General features: G+C 50.4%; 1 protein-coding gene across 1 annotated transcript in view; it reads right to left on the reverse strand.

Moving 5' to 3' along the window:
- The window catches only part of LOC136613049 (phospholipid scramblase 1-like), a 54,802-nt gene that overhangs the window by 12,228 nt on the left and 30,213 nt on the right, over positions 1–12,361 (reverse strand). The gene's annotated exons all lie outside the window — the stretch shown is intronic.

Here is a 12,361-nt window from a genome sequence, read left to right on the forward strand (position 1 = left end):
GGTGCGTAGTATGTAACAAAATAGGTTATGCTGTGTGACAATATACATCATGTGAATGACTCATGGGAATCAATGGCTTCTATTCACTGCATATCATGTACGCAAATACGCTTGTGTGAACAGGCCCTTACTGTAATGTCTTAGGCCCCCTGCACATGGGCGGAAATTCTGCGGCGGGATTTCCCGCAGAATTTCCACCCATGAAAGCTGCCATAGGATTGCGTTAGATAACTCAATCCTATGCAGACGGCTGCGATTTGTCTGGGCGAAATCTCGCACAGAAAACAAATCGCGGCATGCTCTATTACTGCGCGAGGCAGCCGGCACATCACAGACCCGGAGCCGCAGGAGCAGGTGAGTGCTGCGCTGGTTCCTGCAGGGGGTCGGGTGCCGCTGTGAGAATTCTCACAGCGGGATCCGACCCGGCCGTCTGCAGGCGACTTTACAATCGGCCCTTTGAAGGTCACCATAAGCCTGATGTGGCCCTCGGTGAAAAGGAGTTTGACACCTCTGCCCTAGAGGGTAGTGTAGTACCCTTCAGTGCAGGTAAAATGGGGGATGAAGTCCCTTCCCCTGGAGGGTGGTGTGGTGCGCTTCAGTGCAGGTGTTAGCTTGATGGGAAGTCACCCCAGGAGTCGGGACATATAGCACACCAGTGAGCAGATTGATTTCCAGAGAGAGGAAGGCTTTCACTTGTGGCAATTTCACAGAACTTCAATTACATTTCTTTACATCAACCGGTTACATTTGGATACAGGAAATATTCTGCAGGGATAAGTGCAGGGTGATGCATCTGAACACTTAGCTTCGCTTCCAGCTTTTCCTTCCTGGCTTTGACCTTTAGTTGCTGTCTTAGGGTTTTTACTCACTAGCGGGTTTTTTTTTTTTTTTTTGCTGCAAATGCGCTTCGTTTTTTTTTCCAAGTGTCAATGGGACTTTCTAATGTTAAAAGCGCAATGCACAAAAAAACGGAAGTTTGCGTTTTTGGTGTGTTGCGTTTTTAATAGAGATGAGCGAGCACCAAAATGCTCGGGTGCTCGTTACTCGAGACAAATTTTTCGCGATGCTCGAGGGTTCGTTTCGAGTAACGAACCCCATTGAAGTCAATGGGCGACTCGAGCATTTTTGTATTTCGCCGATGCTCGCTAAGGTTTTCATTTGTGAAAATCGGGGCAATTCAAGAAAGTGATGGGAACGACACAGAAACGGATAGAGCAGGCGAGGGGCTACATGTTGGGCTGCATCTCAAGTTCCCAGGTCCCACTATTAAGCCACAATAGCGGCAAGAGTGCCCCCCCCCTCCCAACAACTTTTACTTCTGAAAAGCCCTCATTAGCAATGCATACCTTAGCTAAGCACCACACTACCTCCAACAAAGCACAATCACTGCCTGCATGAAACTCCGCTGCCACTTCTCCTGGGTTACATGCTGCCAATTCCCCCCCTCCCACGACCCAGTGTCCACAGCGCACACCAAACTGTCCCTGCCCAGCCTTCAGCTGCCCTCATGCCACGCCACACTCATGTCTATTTATAAGTGCGTCTGCCACAGGAAAAGCAGGCACACACTGCAGAGGGTTGGCACGGCTAAGCAGCGACCCTCTTTAAAAGGGGCGGGGCGATAGCCCACAATGCTGTACAGCAGCAATGAGAAATCCAATCCTGTGCCACCTCCATCTGGAGCTGCACACGTGGGCATAGCAATGGGGAACCTATGTGCCACACACTATTCATTCTGTCAAGGTGTCTGCACGCCCCAGTCAGACCGCGGTTTTTTATAAATAGTCACAGGCAGGTACAACTCCGCAATGGGAATTCCGTGTGCACCCATAGCATGGGTGGCTCCCTGGAACCCACCGGCTGTACATAAATGTATCCCATTGCAGTGCCCATCACAGCTGAGGTAGTAATGTTATGTTTAATGCAGGTGGGCTTCGGCCCACACTGCATGCCCCAGTCAGGCTGGGGTTCTTTAGAAGTGGAAACAGATGCATTTACAACTCCCTGTGGACCGACAGCATGGGTGGCTCCCTGGAACCCACCGGCGGTACATAAAAATATCCCATTGCATTGCCCAACACAGCTGAGGTAGTAATGTCAATCTTAATGCAGGTGGGCTTCGGCCCACTCTGCATGCCCCAGTCAGACTGGGATTCTTTACAAGTGGAAACAGATGCATTTATAATTCCCTGTGGACCCACAGCAGGGGTGGGTGCCAGGAAGCCACCGGCGGTACATAGAAATATCCCATTGCATTGTCCAACACAGCTGAGGTAGTAATGTCGTGCTTAATACAGGTGGGCTTCGGCCCACACTGCATGCCCCAGTCAGACGGGTTCTTTAGATGTGGAAACAGATGCATTTATAATTCTCTGTGGACCCACAGCATGGGTGGGTGCCAGGAACCCACCGGCGGTACATAAATATATCCCATTGCATTGCCCAACACAGCTGATGTAACGTCAGCTGTAATGCAGGTGGGCTAAAAATTCATTTGATTACACTGTAGGCGAGGGCCCACAAAAATTGCTGTATCAACAGTACTAATGTACATCAGAAAAATTGGCCATGGCCAACCAAGAGGGCAGGTGAAACCCATTAATCGCTTTGGTTAATGTGGCTTAATTGGTAACTAGGCCTGGAGGCAGCCCAGTTAAAATAAAAATTGGTTCAGGTGAAAGTTTCAACACTTTAATGAGCATTGAAACGTATAAAAATTGTTTTGAAAAATTATATGACTGAGCCTTGTGGGCCTAAGAAAAATTGCCCGTTCGGCGTGATTATGTGAGGTTTCAGGAGGAGGAGCAGGCGGAGGAGGAGGAATATTATACACAGATTAATGAAGCGAAAAGGTCCGCGTTTTTAATGGTGATAGAGAACGATGCTTCCATCCGCGGGTGCAGCCTACGTATTGTTTAGGTATCGCTACTGTTCGCTGGTGGAGAAGAGAAGTCTGGGGAAATCCTGGCTTTGTTCATCTTGATGAGTGTTAGCCTGTCGACACTGTCGGTTGACAGGCGGGTACGCTTATCTGTGATGATTCCCCCAGCCGCACTAAAAACCCTCTCTGACAAGACGCTAGCCGCAGGACAAGCAAGCACCTCCAGGGCATACAGCGCGAGTTCAGGCCACGTGTCCAGCTTCGACACCCAGTAGTTGTAGGGGGCAGAGGCGTCACAGAGGACGGTCGTGCGATCGGCTACGTACTCCCTCACCATCCTTTTACAGTGCTCCCGCCGACTCAGCCTTGACTGGGGAGCGGTGACACAGTCTTGCTGGGGAGCCATAAAGCTGGCAAAGGCCTTAAAGAGTGTTGGCCTGCCTGTGCTGTACATGCTGCCTGATCTCCGCGCCTCCCCTGCTACCTGGCCCTCGGAACTGCGCCTTCGGCCACTACCGCTGTCGTATGGGAATTTTACCATCAGTTTGTCCGCCAGGGTCCTGTGGTATAGCAACACTCTCGAACCCCTTTCCTCTTCGGGAATGAGAGTGGAAAGGTTCTCCTTATACCGTGGGTCGAGCAGTGTGTACACCCAGTAATCCGTCGTGGCCAGAATGCGTGTAACGCGAGGGTCACGAGAAAGGCATCCTAACATGAAGTCAGCCATGTGTGCCAGGGTACCTGTACGCAACACATGGCTGTCCTCACTAGGAAGATCACTTTCAGGATCCTCCTCCACCTCCTCCTCCTCAGGCCATACACGCTGAAAGGATGACAGGCCAGCAGCATGTCTACCCTCACCAGTGGGCCAAGCTGTGTCTTCCCCCTCCTCCTCATCTTCCTCCTCCTCCTCCTCCTCCTCCTCACCGCGCTGAGATATAGACAGGAGGGTGCTCTGACTATCCAGCGACATACTGTCTTCCCCCGGCTCTGTTTCCGAGTGCAAAGCGTCTGCCTTTATGCTTTGCAGGGAACTTCTCAAGAGGCATAGCAGAGGAATGGTGACGCTAATGATTGCAGCATCGCCACTCACCACCTGGGTAGACTCCTCAAAGTTTCCAAGGACCTGGCAGATGTCTGCCAACCAGGCCCACTCTTCTGAAAATAATGGAGGAGGCTGACTCCCACTGCGCCGCCCATGTTGGAGTTGGTATTCCACTATAGCTCTACGCTGCTCATAGAGCCTGGCCAACATGTGGAGCGTAGAGTTCCACCGTGTGGGCACGTCGCACAGCAGTCGGTGCACTGGCAGATTAAACCGATGTTGCAGGGTGCGCAGGGTGGCAGCGTCCATGTGGGACTTGCGGAAATGTGCGCAGTGGCGGCGCACCTTTCCGAGCAGGTCTGACAAGCGTGGGTAGCTTTTCAGAAAGCGCTGAACCACCAAATTAAAGACGTGGGCCAGGCATGGCACGTGCGTGAGGCTGCCGAGCTGCAGAGCCGCCACCAGGTTACGGCCGTTGTCACACACGACCATGCCCGGTTGGAGGCTCAGCGGCGCAAGCCAGCGGTCGGTCTGCTCTGTCAGACCCTGCAGCAGTTCGTGGGCCGTGTGCCTCTTATCTCCTAAGCTGAGTAGTTTCAGCATGGCCTGCTGACGCTTGCCCACCGCTGTGCTGCCACGCCGCGTGACACTGACTGCTGGCGACGTGCTGCTGCTGACACATCTTGATTGCGAGACAGAGGTTGCGGAGGAGGAGGAGGAGGGTGGTTTAGTGGAGGAAGCATACACCGCCGCAGATACCACCACCAAGCTGTGGCCCGCAATTCTGGGGGTGGGTAGGACGTGAGCGGTCCCAGGCTCTGACTCTGTTCCAGCCTCCACTAAATTCACCCAATGTGCCATCAGGGAGATATAGTGGCCCTGCCCGCATGTGCTTGTCCACGTGTCCGTTGTTAAGTGGACCTTGGCAGTAACCGCGTTGGTGAGGGCGCGTACAATGTTGCGGGAGACGTGGTCGTGTAGGGCTGGGACGGCACATCGGGAAAAGTAGTGGCGACTGGGAACTGAGTAGCGCGGGGCTGCCCCCGCCATCATACTTTTGAAGGACTCCATTTCCACAACTCAATACGGCAGCATCTCCAGGCTGATAAATTTTGCTATGTGCACGTTTAACGCTTGAGCCTGCGGGTGCTTGGCGGCATACTTGCGCTTGCGCTCAAACAGTTGCGCTAGCGACGGCTGGACGGTGCGCTGAGAGACATTGGTGGATGGGGTCGAGGACAGCGGAGGTGAGGGTGTGGGTGCAGGCCAGGAGACGGTAGTGCCTGTGTCCTCAGAGCGGGGTTGGATCTCAGTGGCTGGTTGGGGCACAGGGGGAGAGGCAGCGGTGCACACCGAAGGCGGTGAACGGCCTTCGTCCCACCTTGTGGGGTGCTTGGCCATAATATGTCTGCGCATGCTGGTGGTGGTGAGGCTGGTGGTGGTGGCTCCCCGGCTGATCTTGGCACGACACAGGTTGCACACCACTGTTCGTCGGTCGTCTGCACTCTCAGTGAAAAACTGCCAGACCTTTGAGCACCTCGGCCTCTGCAGGGTGGCATGGCGCGAGGGGGCGCTTTGGGAAACAGTTGGTGGATTATTCGGTCTGGCCCTGCCTCTATCCCTGGCCACCGCACTGCCTCTTGCAACCTGCCCTGCTGCTGCCCTTGCCTCCCCCTCTGAAGACCTGTCCTCAGTAGGCGTAGCAAACCAGGTGGGGTCAGTCACCTCATCGTCCTGCTGCTCTTCCTCAGAATCCTCGGTGCGCTCCTCCCTTGGACTTAATGCCCTTACTACTACCTCACTGATAGACAACTGTGTCTCATCGTCATCGGCCTCCTCACCCACTGAAAGGTCTTGAGACAGTTGCCGGAAGTCCCCAGCCTCATCCCCTGGGAACTTTGCAATGGTTGGGCATCAGTCACGATAAACTCCTCTGGTGGGAGAGGAACCATTGCTGCCCAATCTGAGCAGGGGCCCGAGAACAGTTCCTGGGAGTCTGCCCGCTCCTCAGAATGTCTCATTTTCATGGAGTGAGGAGGCTGGGAGGAAGGAGGAGCAGCAGCCAGAGGATTCTGAGTTGCAGCAGTGGACGGTGCAGAACTCTGGGTGGACGATAGGTTGCTGGAAGCACTTTCTGCCATCCACGACAGGACCTGCTCACACTGCTCATTTTCTAATAAGGGTCTACCGCGTGGACCCATTAAATGTGCTATGAATGTGGGGACGCCAGAAACGTGCCTCTCTCCTAATCCCGCAGCAGTCGGCTGCGATACACCTGGATCAGGAGCTCGGCCTGTGCCCACACCCTGACTTGGGCCTCCGCGTCCTTGGCCGCGTCCACGTCCTCAAGGCCAACCCCTACCACTCAGCATGCTGTATTACCAGGAATGCAGAAACACAACACTGTAATTTAATGTGCCGCTTATTGCCCTGTGATTGTAGGCTGAGTTCGCTTACGGAACGCCAGGAAATAATTTGGCGCAAGCCTGCTGTAACACTTAGCTGGCTGCGTATTTATTTGGAGAACTACTACCCCCAGCAGACACAGACCCAGAACACTGAGCACAGTGACAGGCAGGCCAAATAGTTTTTTTTCAAATATTTTTTTCAAAAGGACCACTGCGTATATTCAATCTATATATGTCTTCTGGCCCTGCCTACACAATTCTGTCCCTGATGTGTGTGACGGAACTGCAGTGTTGCACTGTTATTAACTGCAACAGACCGGTGATTTCAGAGCCAGGAAATAATTTTGCGCAAGCCTGCTGTAACACTTAGCTGGCTGCGTATTTATTTGGAGAACTACTACCCGCAGCAGACACGGACCCAGAACACTGAGCAGAGTGATAGGCAGGCCAAATAGTTTTTTTTCAAATATTTTTTTTCTAAAGGACCACTGCGTATATTCAATCTATAATATATGTCTTATGGCCCTGCCTACACAATTCTATCCCTGGAGTATTACTGCAGGGCGCAATGCTCTGCACGGCCGATATACCAAAAAAAAAAAATGTGCAACACTGCTAAAAGCAGTCTCCACACTACTGCACACTGTTAGATGTGGCCCTAAGAAGGACCGTTGGGGTTCTTGAAGCCTACACTAACTCCTAACACTCTCCCTATAGCAGCTCCAACACGATACCACTGTCCCTCAGCTATCTCACAACGCATCTGAGGCGAGCCGCGGGAGGGGCCGATTTATATACTCGGGTGACACCTGATCTCGCCAGCCACTCACTGCAGGGGGGTGGTATAGGGCTTGAACGTCGCAGGGGGAAGTTGTAATGCCTTCCCTGTCTTTCAATTGGCCAGAAAAGCGCGCTAACGTCTCAGAGATGAAAGTGAAAGTAACCGGAACACCGCGTGGTGCTCGTTACGAGTAACGAGCATCTCGAACACGCTAATACTCGAACGAGTATCAAGCTCGGACGAGTACGTTCGCTCATCTCTAGTTTTTAACATTAAAATGTCCCATTGACACTTGGAAAAAAAACGAATTTGCAGCAAAAAAAACAAAACGCTAGTGGGTAGTCACCCTTAGACTTCTCTCTTTCTGTCACTTTCCTCGTTCCATTCGGCTTTCCTTTTCTACTCTCTCCCTCTAGTCTTTTTATTCTGATGTTGTTCTTGCTCTCACTTTGATGTTTCACTTTCCCACCAGACCGTCTACTCTGCGATCCCTAGGCAGAGGCTTTCTCCTTCTCTCCTCAGTTGCTAATCTCCAACTCCCGCTAGTCCTAACTGCCTCTTCCGCACACTTGAAATTACTCTGATTGGAATTCCGTCACCAATCACAGACCTGTAGCGAGGTGGTGAAATGCCCAATCAAAATAATGCTACTGGCAGCCAATCAGGAAGGCTGCAGGTTGTCTGGCAGAATAAATAAGAAGTAATAAATATACAACATTTACTTTAAAGGCACATACACATTTAAATAACAGTTAACACCTTTTCTGTTTTGTAGTGGCCCAACTCTGGGCCACTACATCAGCTCTCTCCAATCCTTCTGTGAGCTCAGAGCTCAACACTTCTAGGACTCCTTGTTTTTCATTGCACTGAAGATACGCCTCAGTGACATTGGCTATATATTCGGATTGCTGTTGTGCTGCAGAATATATTTGGAAGCCATTAGACACCTCCCCGATGGTATTACATGATGAATAAGTATTTGCCTGTATTTCTCAGAACTAAGGACACTGTTAATCCTCACGAAATCCCCAACCTCATTGGTTGAAATTCAGCTTCACTGCTGCCTGCAGATACTCATTATTGTACTGCTCTCCATCATGATTCACTGCTAACTGCAGACACTAATTATTATACCGCTCTCCACCATGCTGACCTGCTGCCTGCAGACACTCATTATTTATGGCTCTCCCCCATGCTTCACTGCTGCTGGCAGACACTCATTACTGTACCGCTCCCCACCATGCTTCACTGCTGCCTGCAGACACTCATTATTGTATCACTCTCCACCATGCATCACTGCTGCCTGCAGACACTCATTATTGTATCACTCTCCACCATGCATCACTGCTGACTGCAGACACTCATTACTGTACCGCTCTCCACCATGCTTCACTGCTGCCTGCAGATACTCATTATTGTACCACTCTCCACCATGCTTCACTGCTGCCTGCAGACACTCATTATTGTACCGCTCCCCACCATGCTTCACTGCTGCCTGCAGACACTCATTATTGTATCACTCTCCACCATGCATCACTGCTGCCTGCAGACAACTCAGTATTGTACCACTCTCCAACATGCTTCACTGCTACCTGCAGATACTCATTATTGTACCACTCTCCACCATGCTTCACTGCTGCCTGCAGACACTCATTATTGTAGGCTCTTCATCATGCTTCACTGCTGCTGGTAGACACTCATTATTGTACCGCTCTCCACCATGCTTCACTGCTGCCTGCAGATACTCTTAACTGTACCGCTCTCCACCATGCTTCACTGCTACCTGTAGACATTCACTATTGTACTGCTCTCCACCGTGCTTCACTGCTGCTGGTAGACACTCATTATTGTACCACTGTCCACCATGCTTCACTGCTGCTGGTAGACACTCATTATTGTACCTCTCTCCACCATGCTTCACTGCTGCCTGCAGACATTCATTATTGTACTGCTATCCCAGTGTTTCACTGCTGCCTGCAGACACTCATTATTGTACCACTCTCCACCATGCTTCACTACTGCTTGCACTCATTATTGTACCACTCTCCATCATGCTTCACTGTTGCCTGCAGACACTCATTATTGTACTGCTCTCCATCATGCTTCACTGCTAACTGCAGACACTAATTATTATACCGCACTCCACCGTGCTTCGCTGCTGCCTGCAGACACTCTTTATTGTACTGCTTTCCACCATGCTTCACTGCTGCCTGCAGACACTCATTATTGTATCACTCTTCACCATGCTTCACTGCTGCCTGCAGACACTCTTTATTGTACGGCTCTCCACCATGCTTCACTGCTACCTGCAGACACTCATTATTGTACGGCTCTCCACAATGGTTCACTGCTGCTGGTAGACACTCATTATTGTACCACTCTCCACCATGCTGCACTGCTGCCTGCAGACACTCATTATTGTACGGCTCTCCCCCATGCTTCACTGCTGCCTGCAGTCATTCATTATTACACTGCTATCCCAGTGCTTCACTACTGCCTGCAGAAACTCATTATTGTACCGCTGTGTCCCATGCTTCACTGCTCCTTGCAGACACTCATTATTGTACGGCTCTCCATCATGCTTAACTGCTGCCTGCAGACACTAATTATTATACCGCTCTCCACCATGCTACACTGCTGCCTGCAGACACTCATTATTGTACCGCTCTCCACCATGCTTCAATGCTGCCTGTCGACACTCATTATTGTATTGCTTTCCACCATGCTTCACTGCTGCTGGTAGACACTCATTATTGTACCACTCCCCACCATGCTTCACTGCTGCCTGCAGTCATTCATTATTACACTGCTATCCCAGTGCTTCACTACTGCCTGCAGAAACTCATTATTGTACAGCTGTGTCCCATGCTTCACTGCTCCTTGCAGACACTCATTATTGTACGGCTCTCCATCATGCTTCACTGCTGCCTGCAGACACTAATTATTATACCGCTCTCCACCATGCTACACTGCTGCCTGCAGACACTCATTATTGTACTGCTCTCCACCATGCTTCAATGCTGCCTGTCGACACTCATTATTGTATTGCTTTCCACCATGCTTCACTGCTGTCTGCAAATACTCATTATTATACCGCTCTCCACCATGCTTCACTGCTGCCTGCAGACACTCATTATTGTACTGCTCTCCACTATGTTTCACTGCCACTGGTAGACTCTCAATATTGTACCACTCTCCACCATGCTTCACTGCTGCTTGCAGACACTCATTATTGTCCCGCTCCCCACCATGCTTCACTGCTGCTTGCACTCATTATTGTACCACTCTCCACCATGCTTCACTGCTGTCTGCAGACACTCATTATTATACCGCTCTCCACTATGCTTACCTGTTGCCTCCAGACACTCATTATTGTACCGCTCTCCACCATGCTTCACTGCTGCCTGCAGACACTCATTATTGTGGACTCTTCATCATGCTTCACTGCTGCTGGTAGACACTCATTATTGTACCGCTCTCCACCATGCTTCACTACTGCCTGCAGATACTCATAACTGTACCGCTCTCCACCATGCTTCACTGCTACCTGTAGACATTCACTATTGTACTGCTCTCCACTGTGCTTCACTGCTGCTGGTAGACACTCATTATTGTACCACTGTCCACCATGCTTCACTGCTGCCTGCAGACATTCATTATTGTACTGCTATCCCAGTGCTTCACTGCTGCCTGCAGACACTCATTATTGTACCACTCTCCACCATGCTTCACTGCTGCTTGCACTCATTATTGTACCACTCTCCATCATGCTTCACTGTTGCCTGCAGACACTCATTATTGTACTGCTCTCCATCATGCTTCACTGCTAACTGCAGACACTAATTATTATACCGCACTCCACCATGCTTCGCTGCTGCCTGCAGACACTCTTTATTGTACTGCTTTCCACCATGCTTCACTGCTGCCTGCAGACACTCATTATTGTACGGCTCTCCACCATGCTTTACTGCTGCCTGCAGACACTCATTATTGTACGGCTCTCCACAATGGTTCACTGCTGCTGGTAGACACTCATTATTGTACCACTCTCCACCATGCTGCACTGCTGCCTGCAGACACTCATTATTGTGCGGCTCTCCCCCATGCTTCAATTCTGACTGCAGACATTCATTATTGTATTGCTCTCCACCATGCTTCACTGCTGCTGGTAGACACTCATTATTGTACCACTCTCCACCATGCTTCACTGCTGCCTGCAGTCATTCATTATTACACTGCTATCCCAGTGCTTCACTACTGCCTGCAGTAACTCATTATTGTACCGCTGTCTCCCATGCTTCACTGCTCCTTGCAGACACTCATTATTGTACGGCTCTCCCCCATGCTTCAATGCTGCCTGCAGACATTCATTATTGTATTGCTCTCCACCATGCTTCACTGCTGCTGGTAGACACTCATTATTGTACCACTCTCCACCATGCTTCACTGCTGCCTGCAGTCATTCATTATTACACTGCTATCCCAGTGCTTCACTACTGCCTGCAGAAACTCATTATTGTACCGCTGTCTCCCATGCTTCACTGCTGCCTGCAGACACTAATTATTATACCGCTCTCCACCATGCTACACTGCTGCCTGCAGACACTCATTATTGTACGGCTCTCCACCATGCTTCAATGCTGCCTGTCGACACTCATTATTGTATTGCTTTCCACCATGCTTCACTGCTGTCTGCAAATACTCATGATTATACCGCTCTCCACCATGCTTCACTGCTGCCTGCAGACACTCATTATTGTACTGCTCTCCACTATGTTTCACTGCTACTGGTAGACTCTCAATATTGTACCACTCTCCACCATGCTTCACTGCTGCTTGCAGACACTCATTATTGTCCCGCTCCCCACCATGCTTCACTGCTGCTTGCACTCATTATTGTACCACTCTCCACCATGCTTCACTGCTGTCTGCAGACACTCATTATTATACCGCTCTCCACTATGCTTACCTGTTGTCTCCAGACACTCATTATTGTACTACTCTCCATCATGCTTCACTGCTAACTGCAGACACTAATTATTATACCGCTCTCCACCATGCTTACCTGCTGCCTGCAGACACTCATTATTGTATGGCGTATAACTACCTTCTGTCTTGTTGCTGCGCTCAGTTTTGCCATGGTGTATGACCTATGACATAAAACTGTCTTCAGCAACCTCACATTTGTAGCAAAGTTTGGATGCTCCTCACTCAGTTTTAGCTCTTATACAGCATTTCAAACTGAT

The sequence above is a fragment of the Eleutherodactylus coqui genome, chromosome 2 (assembly GCF_035609145.1).
Source record: "Eleutherodactylus coqui strain aEleCoq1 chromosome 2, aEleCoq1.hap1, whole genome shotgun sequence".
Lineage (NCBI taxonomy): Eukaryota > Metazoa > Chordata > Amphibia > Anura > Eleutherodactylidae > Eleutherodactylus > Eleutherodactylus coqui.